This window comes from Montipora capricornis, chromosome 14, assembly GCF_036669925.1.
Source record: "Montipora capricornis isolate CH-2021 chromosome 14, ASM3666992v2, whole genome shotgun sequence".
Taxonomy (NCBI): domain Eukaryota; kingdom Metazoa; phylum Cnidaria; class Anthozoa; order Scleractinia; family Acroporidae; genus Montipora; species Montipora capricornis.
Window position 1 is genome coordinate 1172561 of NC_090896.1, and position 24467 is coordinate 1197027.

Consider the following 24467-nt stretch of genomic DNA (forward strand, 5'->3'; position numbering starts at 1 on the left):
TCTTAGGAGTTTTCCATCTTCCTGACTGTTTACCGAAGGATAGAAATTTTTGCTGAATTATGAAAATGTACCGTAGAGATGGCCACGTCTTAAGTGGTTAAATTCTGAGGTGCCTCTTACCTTAGAATAAAACCTGCTTGCCCTTTTAACTACCTGTAGCTACAGCCTCCATGCTGCCATGTTTCCCTTTGGAAACACAAATCAATAATCTTATGAATACAATTGAAAACCAAATAAATAAAAATACGGATTTAGATACAGTGTATTGATCTCGGGGACACATATAATCAAAAAATTGCTGGAAACATCAACATCAAGGAGTGACAAATTAGACATTGGTCACAGGGAACTTCCAATAATGTTCCAACAAAACCACATCCCATTTTGTGGATAATCCTTTACCCCCAGTCATTCCAACGAAACTAGTGCCCTCCCAGCACTTAAAGATTTCAGAACTAGGCAGAAAAGATAATAATATTCTAAAATAACAAATAACACTTGTCTAATTAATAATAATAACTTTGAAGCTTAGCCAACCATAAGTGGTACATATACATGTACTAATAATAATAACAATGAGAAGACTGAGTCTAATCAAATCAAATTAACGCATATCAAATTACATCAAGGATGGTGCCTACTAATTCAAAGGTATTTTTGCACGGTTTACTGAATATGCAGGAAAAGAGGATCTTAACAAGTTTTTCAAAGATATTTAATCAACAATATTGTAAAAAGATTTAAATACAAAGCAATGAATGGCGTTCTTTTCCCAATTGAAGCTTAATGCATGGTTAGCCCTAATTTTCTTTTTGGATACCAAGACAACTTGCTGAGTTCTGTCTTCTCTGCATAATTTTAAACCACGCAATCCCTGTATTAATAGGCACCGCTGATATCAGAGTATCTTGAGATGTGCAGAACGTACTGTGTGCGCAAGAGCTAGAACTTTGTCTGTAAAGAACTTATATGATTCTGGTTGAGCTTTAAAAATGTAGAGCAAGACTAATAAATTTCTGAGCAAGATCCCACCTTAAGCTGGCAGTGCTCTATTCTTGTCCACAGATCAATCAAGCTGGCTGTCAGGGTTAAAGAACTCATCAGGATAAGCATTCCTAAAAAAAATAATTATTGAGGCACTGGAGATCAGTATACTATCATACTTTCAACCTTGTCCAAGCAGACACCAGCAGGAACAGCCCCGTGGAGGTCTCAGCTTTAGAGAGGTTTTAATGGATACCAACAGTGCATTCTTGAACAATCAAAGTCTAAGTTCAATTTATCCAAATTAAATTTAAAGTGATAGGGATAACCAAATGTAGAGAAGGTGCTAAAATTCTATTTGGTAGCCAGGTTTAAAGTTGCCAGATGCAAGACATGACGGAGAGCTGCAAGATTTGTGCTAATCACAGAGGGAAAAGACCGGAATCAATCATTGCAACTCCATTCTGAGTGCCCATTGCTTAGTGATTGCAACTGATTTGCTCCAACTTGACTTATTCAACGGTGGTAGATTTTATTTCTCCTGTTATGTGGAGGCAGCAGCCATGCAAAAGACGACCAAATCTTTAGAGGTTATTAGGGTACAGTCAAAGCAACTTTTGCTCGACGTGGCAACAATGGTCCACATATTACATAAATTAGGCCTCTGCAGTATTACAAAATTGCAAAGGATTAGGAATTCAAAAATACGACAAGTAGTCCCTATAATTTTCCCACAGCCAAACGGTGAAGCTAAATGAGTAGTAACAACTCCAAAGTCACTGTTAAAAAGAAGAAAGATCCAAACAAGGGACTGCTAGCATACAGATCCACTCCACCGGCACAGTTACCCAGGGGATGGAAAACCGACTTTTCTCATGAATTTAGTATCTGGCTGGCCTGATATTGAAATTTGCATCAAATATAACAAGGGAGTAAGGCTAAATGAAGACTTGTCTCAATCAGCGACACAGAACTGTCCCAATGAAGCCACTTCAAGCTGACACCCCATGCAATGTACGTCAAAGTGGAGGACAAAGCCGAAGCAGTTACCACAACAGTCACAGGTACAGCATAAATGCCAAGTTCCTACATCCTGGAAATGGCAGAGGCACAGATGTAACCGTTCATACATTACTGTAACAGCAATTCCCAGAAATAAGCCTCAGGTCCCTAATGCCAGAGAACCAGTGTCTGCTGACAAGCCAGTCACTACGGTGAAGTCTCTGCCATCACCTTGCACTTTATATTTCTTCAAGAGCAAAGAGACTGGCCAGACCTTATCTTAAACTTAAAGAGAGTCTTCAACTTGCATTACTTTATAGTAAACTTTAAACTCTTAGATCCACTTGTTGATAGATGTTGTGTATCAAGCTCCTCGCAAGGTCATGTAGTTTGCCTCTCTTGCCTTCAATTAGTTAGCAAATCTTAAAACCTGAGATGTTGTGTTATTGAAGTTTGAACTTTAAATGTGGTCGTAGTTGTTGAGCATGCACAGCAGCAAATATACACCCTTTTAATAAGTCTAATATATGCCGTTTTCCGCTAATGACGTCAAACTCATGCTTTTAAAATTTATTCAGAAATGTACAAAGGCTTCAAACAAGAAAAGAAATCAGAAAAGCTTTAGGCCTTTGTACATTTCTAAATAAAACTTGAAAGCAAGAGTTTGACGTCAATAGCGGAAAACTGCATATATTAGACTTATTAAAAGGGTGTATAGGAGGCTGAATAAACATGTCTGTTTGTGTCTGGTGATTGAGTCTCCTCACGGTAATTATTGGCTCGATCTATAAACCATACTTCAATACCAAAAATAGAGAAATTCGATTGTCTTACCACAACTACTCTGTATAAATTAAGGATAACAGAATCTCACATGTATTACCTTTGTTTTGAAGTTAATTTGGACTGTGCTTAGATACTCCAAGTAAGATACTCCAAGTTTACAAATAAACAATTGGGCAAAGTACACTCTATACATGCACATGCCCAAAAGCAGTTGAACCCGTAAAAATGGTACAAAACAAGAAAATGAAATGAGTGAAGTGAAACAAAATGGTTAGGAAGATTGGTTTCTACAAAGTAGTACAAGTCATTAAAACACCTGCTTGCACCACCTTTGGTGGCCAACTCAAAAGGGTATTCTACACATCTTGTATTGTAATAACTGTAATGTACTTATAATAAGCTATTTCATTATTCAATAGGATCTACAAGTAACTTTGATTCATAACTTTTTATTAATACACCAATAAACAGTGTGAAATGAAAGAGACTGTGCAAATAGTACAAAGCCTTGAAAGTTTTGTATAGTGCAACAGCACCATCATTCTACAGTTCCATTAAATCAAGAAATTACCCTGTTTAAGGACAGTACCTCACATCATTGGGTCTGTTCCATTTGCACCTGCCCCATTGGGTGTATTATTATTTTTTTTTAATCAGATCAGAGCAGAGTCCAGAATTTTGCCTTGGCACATCAATTGTATATGGGATATGAATACACAGATATCAAACCTTATATAATTTGGAAAACAAGAGGAATGGTGGAAAGGAGTTGATACTGTGTCCCAATGGCATAGCTGACCTCAGCTACTGAAAAAAGGCTGAATTTCTAATAGGATCTCGTCAGCAACTAGCTAAAGTTAGGATTGAGAGCATCCATGTGGGTTCCTCTGAGATCAAGCATGTCTCTTCAGTAAGTAACAAAGGAGTCAGGTTTGACAAATCTGTGATAATGAGTACACATACTGGCAAAGCCTGTAGCAAAGCTCTCTATGGTTTATACAAAATAAAACAGATCAGAAGGTTTCTTTCAGAGACCACTACTAACTTACTTGTGACTTCACATACATGTATTGATTGTAGTTGTACCTCTGTACTATAATATGGAGTTTTAAAGCACCAATGGATTATCTTCATAAAGTTTTAAACGCGGCAGCTCATGTCACCTGTTTGGTCCCAAGATACAGCCACATAACACCAATACTTATTCTTCATGGGCTTCCAGCGACTTTCAGTGTAAAGTTTAAAATCACTCTTTTAATGTTAAGTGTTTGAGGGATATGGCATCCTCATATCTAATAGAGCTGATACAAGCAAAGACAACATCTCGACATAACTTGGACAGAGAGGTTATTCTGGACATACAAAGTCTGCTTATGAGCCAAGTGGCCTATCAGGCCAGAGCTTATCCAAGTTTCTGTAGCATGAGGCAATTATGAGTATTTCTAACCCCCCCTGGATGGGATGCTAGTCCAATGCAGGGCTACCCCCAGCATTAAACTTGCCGGTAGCCACTTATACAACTGGGTGGAGAGAGGCACAATGACAGTAAAGTGTCCTGCCCGAGAACAGAACACAATGTTCCCGGACAGAGCCCAAAACTGGACCACTCGATCTGGAGTCGACTGCACTAACCATAAGGCCACAGCGCCTTCCTCAAATCATAAATGATCTTGTTTCTTCATTGCCTAGATACCCAAGAGATCTCTCTGTAATCATAATGTAGAAGTCAGAGGTACATGTACATGGAAGGACAATACATTTAAAGATGTCAATGTCAGAAGACAAAATGTCCTTGATGCCTTATTGTGGCTAAGAGTAAACAATCCTCTTATGAAGATGTAAAAATACATGTCCAGGCATTGGAATCTTGGACTGTCAAATTTGGAATACCATCAGACCTATTGGCTGTTGAAACCAGTGACATTACTGATGAAGTTATTGAACCTGATTTAGGTCCACCCACTGATGTTACCCATCTGAAGATGTAGTGTATGATGAGTCCACTGAAATGTTTTGACCTGTTGGCAAATAACAGGAACAAGAACTAGACGCTATAAGACTTCAGCTCTCAGGCAAAGATCCAATGCATGGCCTACTGTTGAAGATTAGCCATTAAATGAATATCAAACCCCAGATATGTTGCTACTATAGTATTCCCAGCATTATTCCCTGATGATAAGGAGGCAGGAGGCAGGAGGCAGTGTGGCCCAGTAGTTAGGGCGCTTGCCTTGAGATCCGGAGATCCCGGATTCAAGACCTGCTCTGACCACTCTTTGAATTTGTTCCTGGTAGTCCCTGGTTCAACTTCCCAGCTGCACTTATAAATAGCTAACTGGTTTGCCTCCAGCCAGTTGGGATTCTTAACAGTTGTAGTTGTGTTCTGTTGTTGCCAGCCTTCCCAGATTTTCATACTGGGCTTTAACAATGATTCAGAAAATGAGACCTTTGCAACAGACTTGCATATTTATGGAACAGAATCCTGACAAAGCTCATCTGACCACTGATGAATTGTGTATAATGGCTGTGAGCAATAATTCAACTGCCTTTACTTGTCTAAGGTGTCTAGATATGTTCTAATATTGCTGGTACTAATGCTTACTGGAGGTCATCGATCACTATGCTTGTGTGGCATATCTCAACAAGTATGCAGCAAAAGGTGATCCAAGGTCACCATTACTAAAGGAGACATTCAAGTCCATTGTTGAAACATGGACACTACTTCGTGATCCACAAAATGTCATCAAGAAAATAGGAATGAAAACACTGGGTAAAAGAGATTATGCTGCTCAAGAGACTAGCATCATCTACTACCGACACAGTAAGTGAAACTACACACTCAGATCTTCACTTAATGACTGTTATTCCAGTGAGTCTTACTGACTCATGTAAGGTACCATACATGTAAATAATGCACAGGATGATCAGCAACCTTCTGATCAAATATTTGCTACACACACCTGTCGCTTATTCTGAGTGCTGTTGAAGATCCTATTCAAAGTGGTATAACACTTTGTAATTGTGGATGAAAACTAAAAGTGTTAGCACTGAAATGAATCCCACACACCTATCCCTTATTCTGAGTACTGTTAATGATCTTATTCAAAGTGGATTAACACTTTGTAATTGTGGATCTCAGCACTGAGATGAATCCCACTCACCTGTCCCTTATTCTGAGCACTGTTAATGATCCCACACAAAGTGGATAAACCCTTTGCAATTGTGGATGAAGATTCAACGTGTCAGCACTGAGATGAATCCCACACACCTGTCTCTTATTCTGAGTACTGTTGATGATCCTATTCAAAGTGGATTAACCCTTTGCAATTGTGGATGAAGATTTATAGTGTCAGCACTGTAATGAATCCCACACACCTGTACTTTATTCTGAGTACTGTTAATGATCCTATTCAAAGTGGATCAACCCTTTGCAATTGTGGATGAAGATTTATAGTGTCAGCACTGTAATGAATCCCACACACCTGTCCTTTATTCTGAGTACTGTTAATGATCCTATTCAAAGTGGATCAACCCTTTGCAATTGTGGATGAAGATTTATAGTGTCAGCACTGTAATGATTCCCACACACCTGTCCTTTATTCTGAGTACTGTTAATGATCCTATACAAAGTGGATAAACCCTTTGCAATTGTGGGTGAAGATTTATAGTGTCAGCACTGAAAGGAATTCCACACACCTGTCCCTTATTGAGTACATTTGATGATCCTATTCAAAGTGGATAAACCCTTTGCAATTGTGAATGAAGATTTAAAGTGTCAGCACTGAGATGAATCCCACACACCTGTCTCTTATCCTGAATACTGTTGATGATCCTATTCAAAGTGGATTAACCCTTTGCAATAGACCATATTCGTATTCTCAGTATTGGACTGGAACTAGCTTGCAATGGAGGCTAATGCGGGGAAATCTTTTCAAATGCAAATACTTTTTAATATATTCCCCCGCATTAGCCTCCACTGCAAGCTAGTTCCAGTCCAATACTGGAAATACGAATATGGTCTATTGTGGATGAAGATTTATAGTGTCAGTACTGTAATGAATCCCACACACCTGTACTTTATTCTGAGTACTGTTAATGATCCTATTCAAAGTGGATTAACCCTTTGCAATTGTGGATGAAGATTTTACATGTCAGGAATTTAATGAATCCCACACACCTGTACTTTATTCTGAGTACTGTTAATGATCCTATTCAAAGTGGATTAACCCTTTGCAATTGTGGATGAAGATTTCAAATGTCAGGAATTTAATGAATGCCACACACCTGTCCTTTATTCTGAGTACTGTTAATGATCCTATACAAAGTGGATTAACCCTTTGGAATTGTGGATAAAGATTTCAAATGTCAGGAATTTAATGAATGCCACACACCTGTCCTTTATTCTGAGTACTGTTAATGATCCTATTCAAAGTGGATTAACCCTTTGCAATTGTGGATGAAGATTTTACATGTCAGGAATTTAATGAATGCCACACACCTGTCCTTTATTCTGAGTACTGTTAATGATCCTATACAAAGTGGATTAACCCTTTGCAATTGTGGATGAAGATTTCAAATGTCAGGAATTTAATGAATGCCACACACCTGTCCTTTATTCTGAGTACTGTTAATGATCCTATTCAAAGTGGATTAACCCTTTGCAATTGTGGATGAAGATTTTACATGTCAGGAATTTACTGAATGCCACACACCTGTCCTTTATTCTGAGTACTGTTAATGATCCTATACAAAGTGGATTAACCCTTTGCAATTGTGGATGAAGATTTCAAGTGCCAGGAATTTAATGAATGCCACACACCTGTCCTTTATTCTGAGTACTGTTAATGATCCTATTCAAAGTGGATTAACCCTTTGCAATTGTGGATGAAGATTTTACATGTCAGGAATTTAATGAATCCCACACACCTGTCCTTTATTCTGAGTACTGTTAATGATCCTATACAAAGTGGATTAACCCTTTGCAATTGTGGATGAAGATTTCAAATGTCAGGAATTTAATGAATGCCACACACCTGTCCTTTATTCTGAGTACTGTTAATGATCCTATTCAAAGTGGATTAACCCTTTGCAATTGTGGATGAAGATTTCAAATGTCAGGAATTTAATGAATGCCACACACCTGTCCTTTATTCTGAGTACTGTTAATGATCCTATTCAAAGTGGATTAACCCTTTGCAATTGTGGATGAAGATTTTACATGTCAGGAATTTAATGAATGCCACACACCTGTCCTTTATTCTGAGTACTGTTAATGATCCTATTCAAAGTGGATTAACCCTTTGCAATTGTGGATGAAGATTTAAGGTGCCAGGACCGAGATGAATCCCACACACCTGTCCCCTATTCTGAGTACTGTTGCTGATCCTAATCAAAGTGGATTGTTACCCTTTGCAATTGTGGATGAAGATTTAAAGTGTCAGCACTGAAATGAATCCCACACACCTGTCCTTTATTCTGAGTACTGTACTAGTACTAGTACTAGTACTAGTACTAGTACTGAGTACTGAGTACTATTCAAAGTGGATTAACCCTTTGCAATTGTGGATGAAGATTTATAGTGTCATACATACATATTACATACTTTATTTGATAGGTAGGTTTAAAGGGGGCAGCCAAAGGGCTGATGTGGACCTACTACAAACAAACATGAATACAAACAGTAAAATATTTACTAAGGTCTAACTACTTTAAAAATCAATTAATTTAGTAATATTAAAAATAGAGGAGGTCTTCTTTTTTTGTAGCAATAAGAGATGCTCCTTTGTTAAAAGAGAAAGTATTAATATCTCTAGAGTATTTCCGTAAAAGCTGCTTAAAAGAGCAAAAACGTTCGGGTACTGTTACCAGTCTATTTAAAAAGTTCCAGATCACTGGGCCTCTATAGTGTAAAGTATTTCTGCCAGTATCTGAATTAATTCTAATAATGTCAAATTGATTTTGAGTTCTAGATGACCTATAAATTTTTCTTTTAGAAAAAAGATTACAAATCGATTGGCATGATGTTTCAAAATAGACTTTGTGCATTAACATCAGGACAGATCTTTTATAAAAGTAGGAAAAGGGCAGCCACTTGGATTTTGTGAGACATGCGTCTTCTGCTAACGATAGTTGAAGATTGTTTATCATACGAGATGCCCTTGCATGGAGGGAGTTGAGAGAGGTTAATGTCGAGGATTGACAGTTTCCCCCATACTAAAATTCTATATGTAACGCTTGGAACAATAGCCTTGAAATATATTTCCTCAAGCGTCTTGTTGGGAAAAGCTCTCATCCTCTTTAATGCTCCGACCTTTTGATGACAGGACATGATCAACAGTTGGACCAATACAATAAACCATTGTGTCGTCTGCATACAGATAAATATCTGCAGAATCAACATGGTCAGGGAGGTCATTCACACATATGGTATATAATCTGGGGCCAAGAAGCGAGCCCTGACGGAAACCATAGCGAATGTAGCCACTGGTAGACTTGCAGTAATTTACCTCAGTGAACTGGAGCCTGTGAGACAAATAGCTCATAAGCCATTCGTGAAGAGATCCTGATATTCCAATAGCATGTAATTTATATGATAGTATGTCGTGCGGAACAGACTGCTCCAACTGTAAGGCCATTATCAATGGCTATCTAGCTTCCAGTCATTGAAATCAGCATTCCTTCAGTTGAAAGTCCCTTGACAAATCCCCATTGTTTACTGCTGTTTATGCTGCAGCTATGTAGGTGGGTATCAATTATGCTGCAAATCGGACTTTCAAGGAGCTTGCTGGGTAAACTCAACAGTGAAATTGGTCTATAATTTGATACTTTTGCTGGATTTCCTTTTTTAAAAATTGGCTTCACTTTAGCAATCTTCCAAGGACTAGGAAAGCTAGTCAGGGCCATACTGTTAATTAAGACTGTTTGGATGCCCTTTAAAGCAGATAGCCCTGCAATAGCTAGGCTACGTGAAGATATTCCATCTGGGCAAGAAGCTTTGTTTATTTTAATCCTCCTTAGATCGTTGGTGAGCTTGTTGATATTAACGTCTAAGCTCTGTGTAGTAGGGGTGACTCTATACACAAACTGACACAGGTCCTCAGCTTCGGGGAATCTTGCAGCCAACTCACTTCCAATATTTATGAAATAGGAGTTAATTAATTCAGCTTTCTCATTATCATTGGTGATTTCATAGTTGTTAGCATCCTTAAGGAGGCCAATGCGAGTGCTCTTACATTTACCAGTGGCTTCATTTACAGTTTTCCAAAAAGATTTCAAATCTTTAGATTCCTCAAATTTGTTCTTCCAATATTGAGCTTCAGCACGTCGCAACATCTTAGTCACTTTATTTCTGGCGGTTTTGTAGTCAGCCCAGGTTTTCTGTGTTGATGGTGTACCGTCACAGGCTTTCAAGAGTTTGTATCTCTTATTCATTTCCTTACGAATCTCACGGTTCATCCAAGGTAAAGAGCATGATCTAACTTTGGCTTTGCATAAAGTAGTATAATCCATTTCTATATTTTTATACATGCGATCCCAAGCCCAGGATGTCATCTATATCCTCCAGCTCATATTCCAGCTCATGTTTAACGTCATTTGGGCTTTCCATCACATCCTTAAAGCTCTGAACATATTTAACGGAAGGCTTGGGATTTCTGATTTTTAGCTTGTAAATGGCATAAATAAATTTGTGATCAGCCACACAATAATTAATTACACCAGAGTTTGAAACCCTTTGAGAGTTGTTAGTCAGAATAAGATCGATCATAGCGTTAGAATATTGTGAGGTTCTTGTTGGCTTCTTAATGATGTTGCAGAAATTTAAGGATTGTAGGATACGTGTCAATTTTACGCCGTTCCCATTTTGATTCATCAGATCGGAGTTGCAGTCTCCCGCAATCACAACATTCTTATGTGTCGTCCCAACCTTATCCAACACTTGTTTGAAATTATCGAAGAATGCAGAAACGTCAGGAGCTCTATAAACACAACCAATAAGTAATCTTTGAGAGTGAGAATTTAATTCAATCCAAATAGCTTCTAGATCATTGTTGTCATATTTGGGGAAACGCACACAGTCCAATATAGTTTTGAAGTAAATTGCGACTCCACCTCCAGCTTTATGTGTTCTGTCTCTTCTCAGGATTTGGTATCCATCAATATTTATCTCCTCATTGATTATATCATTTGTCAAGTGTGTTTCGGATACGGTCAGGACAGCTAAGTTGGTGTGTTCGAGGAGGAGTTTGACTTCAGTTAGATTCTTGCGAAGGTTTCATAGTTAGTTTGTATGTTTGTCATTTATTAGTTTTGAGAAGGTTGAAGTTCGGCAGCTATTCAGCTGATGTGGACCTGCAACACCCACCCACAACTTTATCCATAAGAAAATATTAAAGCCCGGTTTCCATCACAAGAGGATGGGAAAAGGTAGAGACGCAGTCGAATAGGGGGATGAGATTTACACCTTTAAAATAACTAGAGTTATTCCCAGTTGTTATATGAACTGAATAAGTCCAAAAGAAACTGAATTTGTATTATATTGATGAATCACAGCAATCAAGTTAACCTGTAAGGTTCCCAGAAAGCAATCTCTAAAGCTTCAAAACATGGGTCAACTCCAAACGCAAGTATGTGAATTATTTGGAAAGTTGAACTTGTTCTTTTTACAAGAAAAACACGCAAGTCAAACCGAAACTCAACGTATATACCATTTGAAAATTCTTACCATCATGAAAATGTTGAGCGCAACAAGACACTTCAGCCAGTTCTGCTTGTGACAAGTCAAAAAGTTGGCAAAGAGTTTTTCATATTGAGTGCTCCCATGATAAACGGAGCTTCACTAGTTTTAGAAGGTTCAGCAAATTCTCCCTCTGGCAGCACTTCCTCCAACCGGTCAACTCCTATCTACACTGTATGCACATGAGACCGCATTGTAACTGAAAAAGAAGACAAGAATGGGTGTGGATTCAAATATTCATACAAGTTATTTTTACGCCCCAAACTAATCCAATATGTTCTTCATGTTTTTGTAATAATTATGATAATTATGATTCTAACTATAATTTTAATTATAATAATTACAATAATAATTTTTTTGAGGGGGGGCAACCTAATGCCGTGTAAGAACAGTCGCGATTCCCCTCTCCCCTCACCTCGCAACCTCATTCCCAGGGCTTCTCCCTCAGGTGAAAACCCCTGGGAACAAGGTTGCGAGGTGAGAGGAAAGGGGAATCGTGACTCTTCTTACACGGCATTATTCACTGCCGTCTTTATCTAACTACGAGTACTGAATCAAAAATAAGACGCAAACGGCATGACAAACAAAATCGTTCATGGTGGTAATTTGACCTTTATCAACACGTTTGATAAAAACATTACAAGCGCATTGTTTGAAATTACTTACTTGACGTTTCGTATGCTTCCACCTACATCCTCAGAAGTGACCGTTGACCAGTTAATTAATTGTTAGTAAATCATTAGTTAGTTATGTTACATTAAAAAGTTTGAATTAGTAGTCAACGACCACGTCTGAGGATGTATCTAGAAGCATACGAAACGTGAAGTAAATAATTTCACAAAGAATGCGCTTGTTAATAATGTTTGTCACTGCTGTTTGCATCCTTTTTTATCATTATTCTTTGTCTTGCATGGCATCGTTGGTTTGTAAACGTAGATTGCCCTCTTTGTCTAAACTAGAAGTACTTGTCTCAGGATAGCTGCTGTTTTTTTTGGACATTGATAGTTTTTGCTGTTCTCTTTGCTCTAAGGAACATCGCCTTTTTCTTCTCAGCTTGAGTTTGCTGTAAAGAAATCTTTCCTGTCAGGGTCCAGGACCTCTTGTACTTGTTGTTTGCTACTTTGGCCACTTTGCGTCTTTTACGCGTGTTCCTTCTGCGACTATACTTCGGACAGCCACGAGCTTGGTTATGGTTGTTCCGCTATTCTCCTTCTCCTACTCCTTCGTCTTTGTCTTGTTAAACTTCTTCCTCACCGTTTGTCCAACTGCTCTTGCAGAGACAGTGTCTTTTCAGTGGGTTTACTTGCAGGAGTTTTGCCCACCCACTAATTGTGCAAATAGTTCAGGACGGTTTCTTGGCAGCTAATTCGCATTTCTTTCATCTCTTCCAGAGTGTTGGTATCCTGGGCCCGGTTGTTCAAAAGCCGATTAACGCTATAAGCCCAGATTAAAAATCAACCAAGGAGTTTATTCCTTTACTCCCAAATTCTGTTCAAGGCTAGTGTCTGGCAAAAATTTACATTAGAAGAAGTCATTCTTAACAAAGAAAAAAAAGTAAAATAAACTCTCATCAAAAAGTTGAAACCATGAAAAACAAATTTACGCTAATCCTGGATTAAGTTAATCCACTTTCCAACAACCAGGTCCTGGAGTTTAGTCCTCAACGAAGTTTCTAGTCTCTTTCTGTGTCCTCGACTTCTTGTACTTGTCTTTGTTGCTTGTTTCGTGGTGGCCACATTGTTTCTTTTACTAGATGTTGCTTAAAGACTGCTTCTCTGAACGCCACTGCAAGATCATGAGTTAATCATTGTTTCGCTCTTCGTGTTCTTCTTCCTCTTAGTCATCATCATCTTGTACGTCTTCACTACTCAACCTTCTTCTTCATTGTTGTCACTGGATCGATCTTTCAGTTCTTCAAACCTGAGCGAGATACGTGACGTTCTTTGACCAATGGTGCTTATCATACATAGTCTCCTCTTTTCAGTGGGTTTACTTGTTGGAAGTTTAATTACAGTTTTGCCTGCCAACCAACTGCGCAAAGACTTAAGGACGGTTTCTTGAGAGCTAAGTAGCAGGAATCAAGCAAGCACTTCAGCAAGCGAATTTCCTTCTGGTGCAATTTGGATGTTTAACGTGTTCATGCGCCCTTGAGAAAGATGAAAAACTGAATAAATAGGTAGGGGAGGCTGCCGTTCAAGAACTTTGAGTGTGTGTACGCCACGCATTTTAGAAAAGATGACCTGCATGGGGATAGTAAGATGCAGCTATCTGTGTGTTTTACCTGATGTACATGTATTGTAGTAGCATGTGTTTGTGTTTCTGATTTTAAAGGCTTCGTGGACGTGCTAGTTTTATTTGTTTACAGCAAACGCTTAAGTTATTACTATAAGCTGGCTTGCAAATTGCAACGAGTTAATCCTCATGGGAAGCTCACATCTCTGAAGTCGTCGGTAAAGTTGCAACAGTACTCGCTGCCCTGAGGAGGCTAAGATCGATATGTCCCCAACCTAGTCACAATTTACAAGTCACTGATTCTTCCACATCTCGATTATTGCAGCGCTGTGTGGGGCTGTATCGGTAATGGCCTCAACCAAATACTAGAGAACTTCCAAAACAGAGCAGCACGCATAATAACAGGGTCACTACTTTTTAGGCCATGTTGTTTGTTAAGGTGGGGGCGGGGCGGTAGGGAAAGCCCCGCCCCCAAATGAGGGAGAAGCCCTGGGAACAAGGTTGCGAGGTGAGGGGGAGGGGAATCGTGACTGTTCTTGCACGGCATTATTGATTGCCGGCTTTATCTACACTAGATAAGACGCAAACTGCCTGGCTGACAAAGAAGTGCATTGTTGGCAATTTCTTACTTGACGGTTTCGTATGCTTTGACCGACATCCTCAGAAGTGCGAACCATTAGCTTATTGTTAATTGTTTTTAAATCATTAGTTAGTTATGTTACATTTAAAAAGGTCAAATTAGTATTTAAGGTCACTTCTGAGGATTCATGTCTAAGCGCACGAAACGTCAAATAAATCATTTCAAACAATGCACTTGTTTATGAGGTCTGTCACCGCTGCTTGAGTCGTTTTATTACTATTATAATATTACTATTTTTTCTCTTGCTCTGCATCATTGGTTTGTGATCGTAGATTGCCCTCTTTGTCTAAACATGAACTACTTGTTTCAGATTGGATAGGCTGTTGTTGTTCGCTGCTCTTAACGCCCACAGTCGTTGTTTAACTATTCATGTTCTCCTCATTCTTCTTCTTCTTCGTCTTTGTCTTGTTCCTCTTCTTCCTCATTGTCGTCCTGCAAAGTTTTCTTCATTGATAAGCGTGATTCAGCAAGCCATTTGTCCAAATGTGCTTGCAGACATTGTGTCTTCTTTTCAATGCCACCAACCGCGCAAGAAGATAAAAGACCGTTTCTTTGCAACTAATGCACATTTGTTACTATAGTCTAGCAGGGGCAATAGCAAGTGAATTTCCTTATGGCGCAGCTATAGATGCTTGGTGCCCGGCGAAAGGACAACTCATGGTGCTGACGAATGATATTATATCACACGGGTTTCTTGGCCTTTCTTGGCTGTGAAAAATATAAGCAACCTTCAGTTTCTTGTCGTCTCAGTTTTCTTTATCGTCTTTCTAAACATGATAACGTAAAAAGTCTACAACACAGAAGAAAGTTTTTGCTCAGCAAAGTATCCTTACTTTCCTAATAAAAATATAGAAAAAGTTATCCTTATTGCTTAAATTTCTGCTTTGCAACAGCCTTTTTAAAAGATCTTCCTTTGATCCCCACGGCCGGGAAGTTAAAGGCCCCTGGGTCCAAGCATCCTGAGACACCATCTTAGAGGTTGAGATAGTTGTGTGGTCTGCTGTGTTTTCTACACTAAGTTAGAGTTTTTGTTGCTTTTGTTAATCCTTGCTGTCCCTTTGCCATTTTTAGGGAACAAATTCGCAGTTAATTAAGCTACAACTCGAGATCCATCTCTAGTTTGACTAAGAAGTGGAGCATAGGCATTCGAGAGCTCGACTCGCGGCTGGATTCTGTCGAAGACCGCGATTTAGCAAACAATTGAACATCGTCGTCTCTCTTCAAGTGTCGGGAACCTATCTTAAAACATTCTGATGCAGCCAGACGCTTGCCATCTCTTTACAGAATCGACACACTTTCTTCGTCCTCTCGTGCATTCTGAACGATCATTGTTGAAAATAGGGGTCCTGTGCAGAGTTATGTCATTTTCTAGGCCACTTTCGTGGCTACATCCGAAAACAACAACTGTAATTTAACCTCTTTATCAAATGATCCTGTTTTCGCACGAATAAAACACAAAGATCACGTAACAATCTAAATCAAACCCACTCTCCTTTATAATTGTCCATGGGCCAATAAAGCGCACACTTTTCGAACTTTGAAATTATAGAACACAATGGGGAAAAATCCAGATGCAAAGATTTTCTCACAAAAGTAGTCAGAACAATAATGGAAGTTCAGGTGTGCAAAAAAAAAAAAAAAATTGCAAGTTAGTGGCACTTTAAGTTGTTTCAATCTCTCAGCTTACAAAACAACCAGTTTCCATTGGACTTTTACATGTTCATTGGTTTTAAATCCTCCCTACGATTGTTAAGTGTCCCAAAACCTAGAGCCAGATTTTGTTTCCTTTAAACCTTCATTCTCGTTTAAGGCGTTTATCTTCTCCTTGGTAAAAAACGAAAAGCACCATTAAGCGCCCACACTGTAATCCGCCCTCACTTGGCATGAGAGCCACGTGACAAACCTCGACCAGTTAGAAAGCGAGTATATAAACACCTGATTAATAATTGTACTAAAAAAGTCTTTTTGCAAACCAATTTCCTAGAATATTTCTTATTCTTTAAAATGAACCTCCACTCTAACCACGGAATAAGTTTAAACCAAATTTCTTGAGGAAAAAGCGTTTGCATCTGAACTAAATGAATTTCAGAATCGCTTGTTTCTGACTTAAAATTTCCCGGGCGCCTCCATCTTCCATAACTGTGACCAAGTTACTGATGTTAATATTAATATTATTCAATTACATTAAATGTTTAACGTCACAACTGAATTATTAAAGATGGCCGTACCCAGTAAATTTCAAATTCGTTTTTCCAGATGCAAACATTCTTTAATCAAGTTCGAATAAAAACAATGATTTCCCACGACTTAAATTTATTTTAGGTAAGAATGGAGTTTCTCCTTAGGAAAAGCAGTGAAACCAATAAGAAAAATGCGCTCTGATAGTTATCTTTGTCTGACATTTAAGAGGCAATTCTAGAACGTAACAATAAAATAATACTTAGCGAAGTCCTTCCTATAGATCCTAGGATCCTATAGATCCTAGATCCTATAGGGCGGAGGGGTTGGCGCAGTGGTAAGATCTCTGCCTTCCAACCCTAGGGTCCCGGGTTCCATTCCCGGCTCTGCCGAGAGTGGAATATTTGGCGACCTTCTTTCCCGCTGAAGTTCACTCAGCTTTCCATCCTTCCGAGGTCGGTAAAATGAGTACCAGCATGCATGGACTGCTTAGAAGCGGCTGCAATTTGCGCCTGTATATGCTTCCAGTCCGCTGGGGGTAAACTGATCATTGTAAAGCGCCTTTGAGACGTTTGTGATAAAGGCGCTATATAAATGCACGACTTTACCTCTACTTTTAGATTACTACAGCTCGAACAAACCAAGCCAAATAACCGAAATGGAGCTATAACCTTTATTTGAATGGCCATACTTTGAAAAGAGCATTCACCACCCTTACAATGCCCCTAGGAAGACAAAACTACTGGCATTGAATTCAACTAACTTGATGACCGAATTGTGAACACCAACTCGAACAATGGAAAGCCTTTGCTGCCGTTCAAGAACTTTGAGCATGTGTACGCCACGCATTTTAGAAAAGATGACCTGCATGGGGATAGTAAGATGCGGCTATCTGTGTGTTTTACCTGATGTACAAGTATTGTAGTAGCATGTGTTTGTGTTTCTGATTTTAAAGGCTTCGCGGACGTGTTAGTTTTATTTGTTTACAGCAAATGCTTATGTTATTACTATAAGCTGGCTTGCAAATTGCAACAAGTTAATCCTCATGGGAAGCTCACATCTCTGAAGTCGTCGGTAAAGTTGCAACAGTACTCGCTGCCCTGAGGAGGCTAAGACCGATATATCCCCAACCTAGTTACAATTTATAAGTCACTGATTCTTCCACATCTCGATTATTGCAGCGCTGTGTGGGGCTGTATCGGTAATGGCCTCAACCAAATACTAGAGAACTTCCAAAACAGAGCAGCACGCATAATAACAGGGTCACTACTTTTTAGGCCATGTTGTTTGTCGGAATTTACCCTGGCAGAGCCTCTCATAATATTAATTGATTAAATTGTAAGGTTTCCAGAAAGCGATCCTCAAACTTCAAAACATGGCCAACTCCAAATGCAAAAGAACACGCATTCTTCAGAAGATTGAACTTGCTCTTCTTACAAGACAAACACGCAAAATAACTTCTTGAGGTCAAATCCGAAAATCAAAGTTTAAACCATTTGAAAATTCTTACCGTCGAGTCAATCCCGCTATGGACATGTTAACTGCAACAAGAGACTTCTGCCAGTTCTACTTGTGACAAGTGAAAAACCTGACATTTTCACTGTGGGTTACCATGATGTAGCTTCAGTGGTTTAGCAGTTTCACCAAATTATACCTCCGACAGCACTTGCTCCAACCAAAGTCAACTCGTGCCTACACTGTATGCACATCACAACGCCTTGTAACTGCAATAGGAGACAAGAATGGGTTAGGATTAAAATATCATCACACAAGTCATTTGTGCACCCAACTGACTAACCAAATACTTTTTGCATCTGTTTCTAATAATAATTATCATAATTATAATTATAATAATTATAGTGATTGTAATAATTATAATGATAATTATAATAATTACATAAATTATAATGATTAAATTTTTTTTTAGGGAAGGCAACCTCATTCCCAGGGCTTCTCCCTCAGGTGGGGGCGGGGCGGTAGGGAAAGCCCCGCCCCCAAATGAGGGAGAAGCCCTGGGAACAAGGTTGCGAGGTGAGGGGGAGGGGAATCGTGACTGTTCTTGCACGGCATTATTGATTGCCGGCTTTATCTACACTAGATAAGACGCAAACTGCCTGGCTGACAAAGAAGTGCATTGTTGGCAATTTCTTACTTGACGGTTTCGTATGCTTTGACCGACATCCTCAGAAGTGCGAACCATTAACTTATAGTTAATTAATTGTTTTTAAATCATTAGTTAGTTATGTTACATTTAAAAAGGTCAAATTAGTATTTAAGGTCACTTCTGAGGATTCATGTCTAAGCGCACGAAACGTCAAATAAATCATTTCAAACAATGCACTTGTTTATGAGGTCTGTCACCGCTGCTTGAGTCGTTTTATTACTATTATAATATTACTATTTTTTCTCTTGCTCTGCATCATTGGTTTGTGATCGTAGATTGCCCTCTTTGTCTAAACATGAACTACTTGTTTCAGATTGGATAGGCTGTTGTTGTTCGCTGCTCTTAACGCCCACAGTCGTTGTTTAACTATTCATGTTCTCCTCATTCTTCTTCTTCTTCGTCTTTGTCTTGTTCCTCTTCTTCCTCATTGTCGTCCTGCAAAGTTTTCTTCATTGATAAGCGTGATTCAGCAAGCCATTTGTCCAAATGTGCTTGCAGACATTGTGTCTTCTTTTCAATGCCACCAACCGCGCAAGAAGATAAAAGACCGTTTCTTTGCAACTAATGCACATTTGTTACTATAGTCTAGCAGGGGCAATAGCAAGTGAATTTCCTTATGGCGCAGCTATAGATGCTTGGTGCCCGGCGAAAGGACAACTCATGGTGCTGACGAATGATATTATATCACACGGGTTTCTTGGCCTTTCTTGGCTGTGAAAAATATAAGGAGCCTTCAGTTTCTTGTCGTCTCAGTTTTCTTTATCGTCTTTCTAAACATGATAACGTAAAAAGTCTACAACACAGAAGAAAGTTTTTGCTCAGCAAAGTATCCTTACTTTCCTAATGAAAATATAGAAAAAGTTATCCTTATTGCTTAAATTCCTGCTTTGCAGCAGTCTTTTTAAAGATCGTCCTTTGATCCCCACGGCTGGGAAGTTAAAGGCCCCTGGGTCCGAGCATCCTGAGACGTCATCTTAGAGGTTGAGATAGTTGTGTGGTCTGCTGTGTTTTCTACACTTAGTTAGAGTTTTTGTTGCTTTTGTTAATGCTTGCTGTCCCTTTGCCATTTTTAGGGAACAAATTCGGAGTTAATTAAGCTACAACTCGAGATCCATCTCTAGTTTGACTAAGAAGTGGAGCATAGGCATTGGAGAGCTCGACTCGCGGCTGGATTCTGTCGAAGATCGCGATTTAGCAAACAATTGAACATAGTCGTCTCTCTTGAAGTGTCGGGAACCTATCTTAGAACATTTTGATGCAGCGAGACGCTTGCCATCTCTTTACAGAATTGACACACTTTCGTCGTCGTCTCGTGCATTCTGAACGATCATTGTTGAAAGAAGGGGTCCTGTGCAGAGTTACCCCTATGTCATTTTCTAGCCCACTTTCGTGGCTACATCCGAAAACAACAACAGTGTAATTTAACCTCTTTATCAAATGATCCTGTTTTCGCACGAATAAAACACGAAGATCACGTAACAATCTAAATCAAACCCACTCTCCTTTATAATTGTCCATGGGCCAATAAAGCGCACACTTTTCGAACTTTGAAATTATAGAACACAATGGGGAAAAATCCAGATGCAAAGATTTTCTCACAAAAGTAGTCAGAACAATAATGGAAGTTCATGTGTGCAAAAAAAAAATAATAATTGCAAGTTAGTGGCACTTTAAGTTGTTTCAATCTCTCAGCTTACAAAACAACCAGTTTCCATTGGACTTTTACATGTTCATTGGTTTTAAATCCTCCCTACGATTGTTAAGTGTCCCAAAACCTAGAGCCAGATTTTGTTTCCTTTAAACCTTCATTCTCGTTTAAGGCGTTTATCTTCTCCTTGGTAAAAAACGGAAAGCACCCATTAAGCGCCCACACTGTAATCCGCCCTCACTTGGCACGAGACCCACGTGACAAACCTCGACCAGTTAGAAAGCGAGTATATAATCACCTGATTAATTGTACTAAAAAAGTCTTTTTGCAAACAAATTTCCTAGAATATTTCTTATTCTTTAAAATGAACCTCCACTCTAACCAAGGAATAAGTTTAAACCAAATTTCTTGAGGAAAAAGCGTTTGCATCTGAACTAAATGAATTTCAGAATCGCTTGTTTCTGACTTAAAATTTCCCGGGCGCCTCCATCTTCCATAACTGTGACCAAGTTACTGATGTTAATATTAATATTATTCAATTACATTAAATGTTTAACGTCACAACTGAATTATTAAAGATGGCCGTACCCAGTAAATTTCAAATTCGTTTTTCCAGATGCAAACATTCTTTAATCAAGTTCGAATAAAAACAATGATTTCCCACGACTTAAATTTATTTTAGGTAAGAATGGAGTTTCTCCTTAGGAAAAGCAGTGAAACCAATAAGAAAAATGCGCTCTGATAGTTATCTTTGTCTGACATTTAAGAGGCAATTCTAGAACGTAACAATAAAATAATACTTAGCGAAGTCCTTCCTATAGATTACTACAGCTCGAACAAACCAAGCCAAATAACCGAAATGGAGCTATAACCTTTATTTGAATGGCCATACTTTGAAAAGAGCATTCACCACCCTTACAATGCCCCTAGGAAGACAAAACTACTGGCATTGAATTCAACTAACTTGATGACCGAATTGTGAACACCAACTCGAACAATGGAAAGCCTTTGCTGCCGTTCAAGAACTTTGAGCATGTGTACGCCACGCATTTTAGAAAAGATGACCTGCATGGGGATAGTAAGATGCGGCTATCTGTGTGTTTTACCTGATGTACAAGTATTGTAGTAGCATGTGTTTGTGTTTCTGATTTTAAAGGCTTCGCGGACGTGTTAGTTTTATTTGTTTACAGCAAATGCTTATGTTATTACTATAAGCTGGCTTGCAAATTGCAACAAGTTAATCCTCATGGGAAGCTCACATCTCTGAAGTCGTCGGTAAAGTTGCAACAGTACTCGCTGCCCTGAGGAGGCTAAGACCGATATATCCCCAACCTAGTTACAATTTATAAGTCACTGATTCTTCCACATCTCGATTATTGCAGCGCTGTGTGGGGCTGTATCGGTAATGGCCTCAACCAAATACTAGAGAACTTCCAAAACAGAGCAGCACGCATAATAACAGGGTCACTACTTTTTAGGCCATGTTGTTTGTCGGAATTTACCCTGGCAGAGCCTCTCATAATATTAATTGATTAAATTGTAAGGTTTCCAGAAAGCGATCCTCAAACTTCAAAACATGGCCAACTCCAAATGCAAAAGAACACGCATTCTTCAGAAGATTGAACTTGCTCTTCTTACAAGACAAACACGCAAAATAACTTCTTGAGGTCAAATCCGAAAATCAAAGTTTAAACCATTTGAAAATTCTTACCGTCGAGTCAATCCCGCTATGGACATGTTAACTGCAACAAGAGACTTCTGCCAGTTCTACTTGTGACAAGTGAAAAACCTGACATTTTCACTGTGGGTTACCATGATGTAGCTTCAGTGGTTTAGCAGTTTCACCAAATTATACCTCCGACAGCACTTGCTCCAACCAAAGTCAACTCGTGCCTACACTGTATGCACATCACAACGCCTTGTAACTGCAATAGGAGACAAGAATGGGTTAGGATTAAAATATCATCACACAAGTCATTTGTGCACCCAACTGACTAACCAAATACTTTTTGCATCTGTTTCTAATAATAATTATCATAATTATAATTATAATAATTATAGTGATTGTAATAATTATAATGATAATTATAATAATTACATAAATTATAATAATTATATATATATATTTTTTTTAGGGGAGGCAACCTCATTCCCAGGGCTTCTCCCTCAGGTGGGGGCGGGGCGGTAGGGAAAGCCCCGCCCCCAAATGAGGGAGAAGCCCTGGGAACAAGGTTGCGAGGTGAGGGGGAGGGGAATCGTGACTGTTCTTGCACGGCATTATTGATTGCCGGCTTTATCTACACTAGATAAGACGCAAACTGCCTGGCTGACAAAGAAGTGCATTGTTGGCAATTTCTTACTTGACGGTTTCGTATGCTTTGACCGACATCCTCAGAAGTGCGAACCATTAACTTATAGTTAATTAATTGTTTTTAAATCATTAGTTAGTTATGTTACATTTAAAAAGGTCAAATTAGTATTTAAGGTCACTTCTGAGGATGCATGTCTAAGCGCACGAAACGTCAAATAAATCATTTCAAACAATGCACTTGTTTATGAGTTCTGTCACCACTGCTTGAGTCGTTTTATTACTATTATAATATTACTATTTTTTCTCTTGCTCTGCATCATTGGTTTGTGATCGTAGATTGCCCTCTTTGTCTAAACATGAACTACTTGTTTCAGATTGGATAGGCTGTTGTTGTTCGCTGCTCTTAACGCCCACAGTCGTTGTTTAACTATTCATGTTCTCCTCATTCTTCTTCTTCGTCTTTGTCTTGTTCCTCTTCTTCCTCATTGTCGTCCTGCAAAGTTTTCTTCATTGATAAGCGTGATTCAGCAAGCCATTTGTCCAAATGTGCTTGCAGACATTGTGTCTTCTTTTCAATGCCACCAACCGCGCAAGAAGATAAAAGACCGTTTCTTTGCAACTAATGCACATTTGTTACTATAGTCTAGCAGGGGCAATAGCAAGTGAATTTCCTTATGGCGCAGCTATAGATGCTTGGTGCCCGGCGAAAGGACAACTCATGGTGCTGACGAATGATATTATATCACACGGGTTTCTTGGCCTTTCTTGGCTGTGAAAAATATAAGCAACCTTCAGTTTCTTGTCGTCTCAGTTTTCTTTATCGTCTTTCTAAACATGATAACGTAAAAAGTCTACAACACAGAAGAAAGTTTTTGCTCAGCAAAGTATCCTTACTTTCCTAATGAAAATATAGAAAAAGTTATCCTTATTGCTTAAATTCCTGCTTTGCAGCAGTCTTTTTAAAGATCGTCCTTTGATCCCCACAGCTGGGAAGTTAAAGGCCCCTGGGTCCGAGCATCCTGAGACGTCATCTTAGAGGTTGAGATAGTTGTGTGGTCTGCTGTGTTTTCTACACTAAGTTAGAGTTTTTGTTGCTTTTGTTAATCCTTGCTGTCCCTTTGCCATTTTTAGGGAACAAATTCGCAGTTAATTAAGCTACAACTCGAGATCCATCTCTAGTTTGACTAAGAAGTGGAGCATAGGCATTCGAGAGCTCGACTCGCGGCTGGATTCTGTCGAAGATCGCGATTTAGCAAACAATTGAACATAGTCGTCTCTCTTGAAGTGTCGGGAACCTATCTTAGAACATTTTGATGCAGCGAGACGCTTGCCATCTCTTTACAGAATTGACACACTTTCGTCGTCGTCTCGTGCATTCTGAACGATCATTGTTGAAAGAAGGGGTCCTGTGCAGAGTTACCCCTATGTCATTTTCTAGCCCACTTTCGTGGCTACATCCGAAAACAACAACAGTGTAATTTAACCTCTTTATCAAATGATCCTGTTTTCGCACGAATAAAACACGAAGATCACGTAACAATCTAAATCAAACCCACTCTCCTTTATAATTGTCCATGGGCCAATAAAGCGCACACTTTTCGAACTTTGAAATTATAGAACACAATGGGGAAAAATCCAGATGCAAAGATTTTCTCACAAAAGTAGTCAGAACAATAATGGAAGTTCATGTGTGCAAAAAAAAAATAATAATTGCAAGTTAGTGGCACTTTAAGTTGTTTCAATCTCTCAGCTTACAAAACAACCAGTTTCCATTGGACTTTTACATGTTCA

At 38.9% G+C, this 24467-nt stretch overlaps 1 long non-coding RNA gene across 1 annotated transcript in view; it reads right to left on the bottom strand.

The window, feature by feature from the left end:
- Positions 1-24467, bottom strand: part of LOC138033110 (uncharacterized) — a 46912-nt gene that overhangs the window by 947 nt on the left and 21498 nt on the right. The window contains exons 6-10 of the long non-coding RNA XR_011128571.1: positions 22077-22290; positions 18064-18277; positions 11492-11702; positions 1033-1115; positions 121-186 (exon numbers count right to left, since the gene is read on the bottom strand). This is a non-coding gene — a long non-coding RNA (uncharacterized lncRNA). The remainder of the gene's footprint in view (positions 1-120; positions 187-1032; positions 1116-11491; positions 11703-18063; positions 18278-22076; positions 22291-24467) is intronic.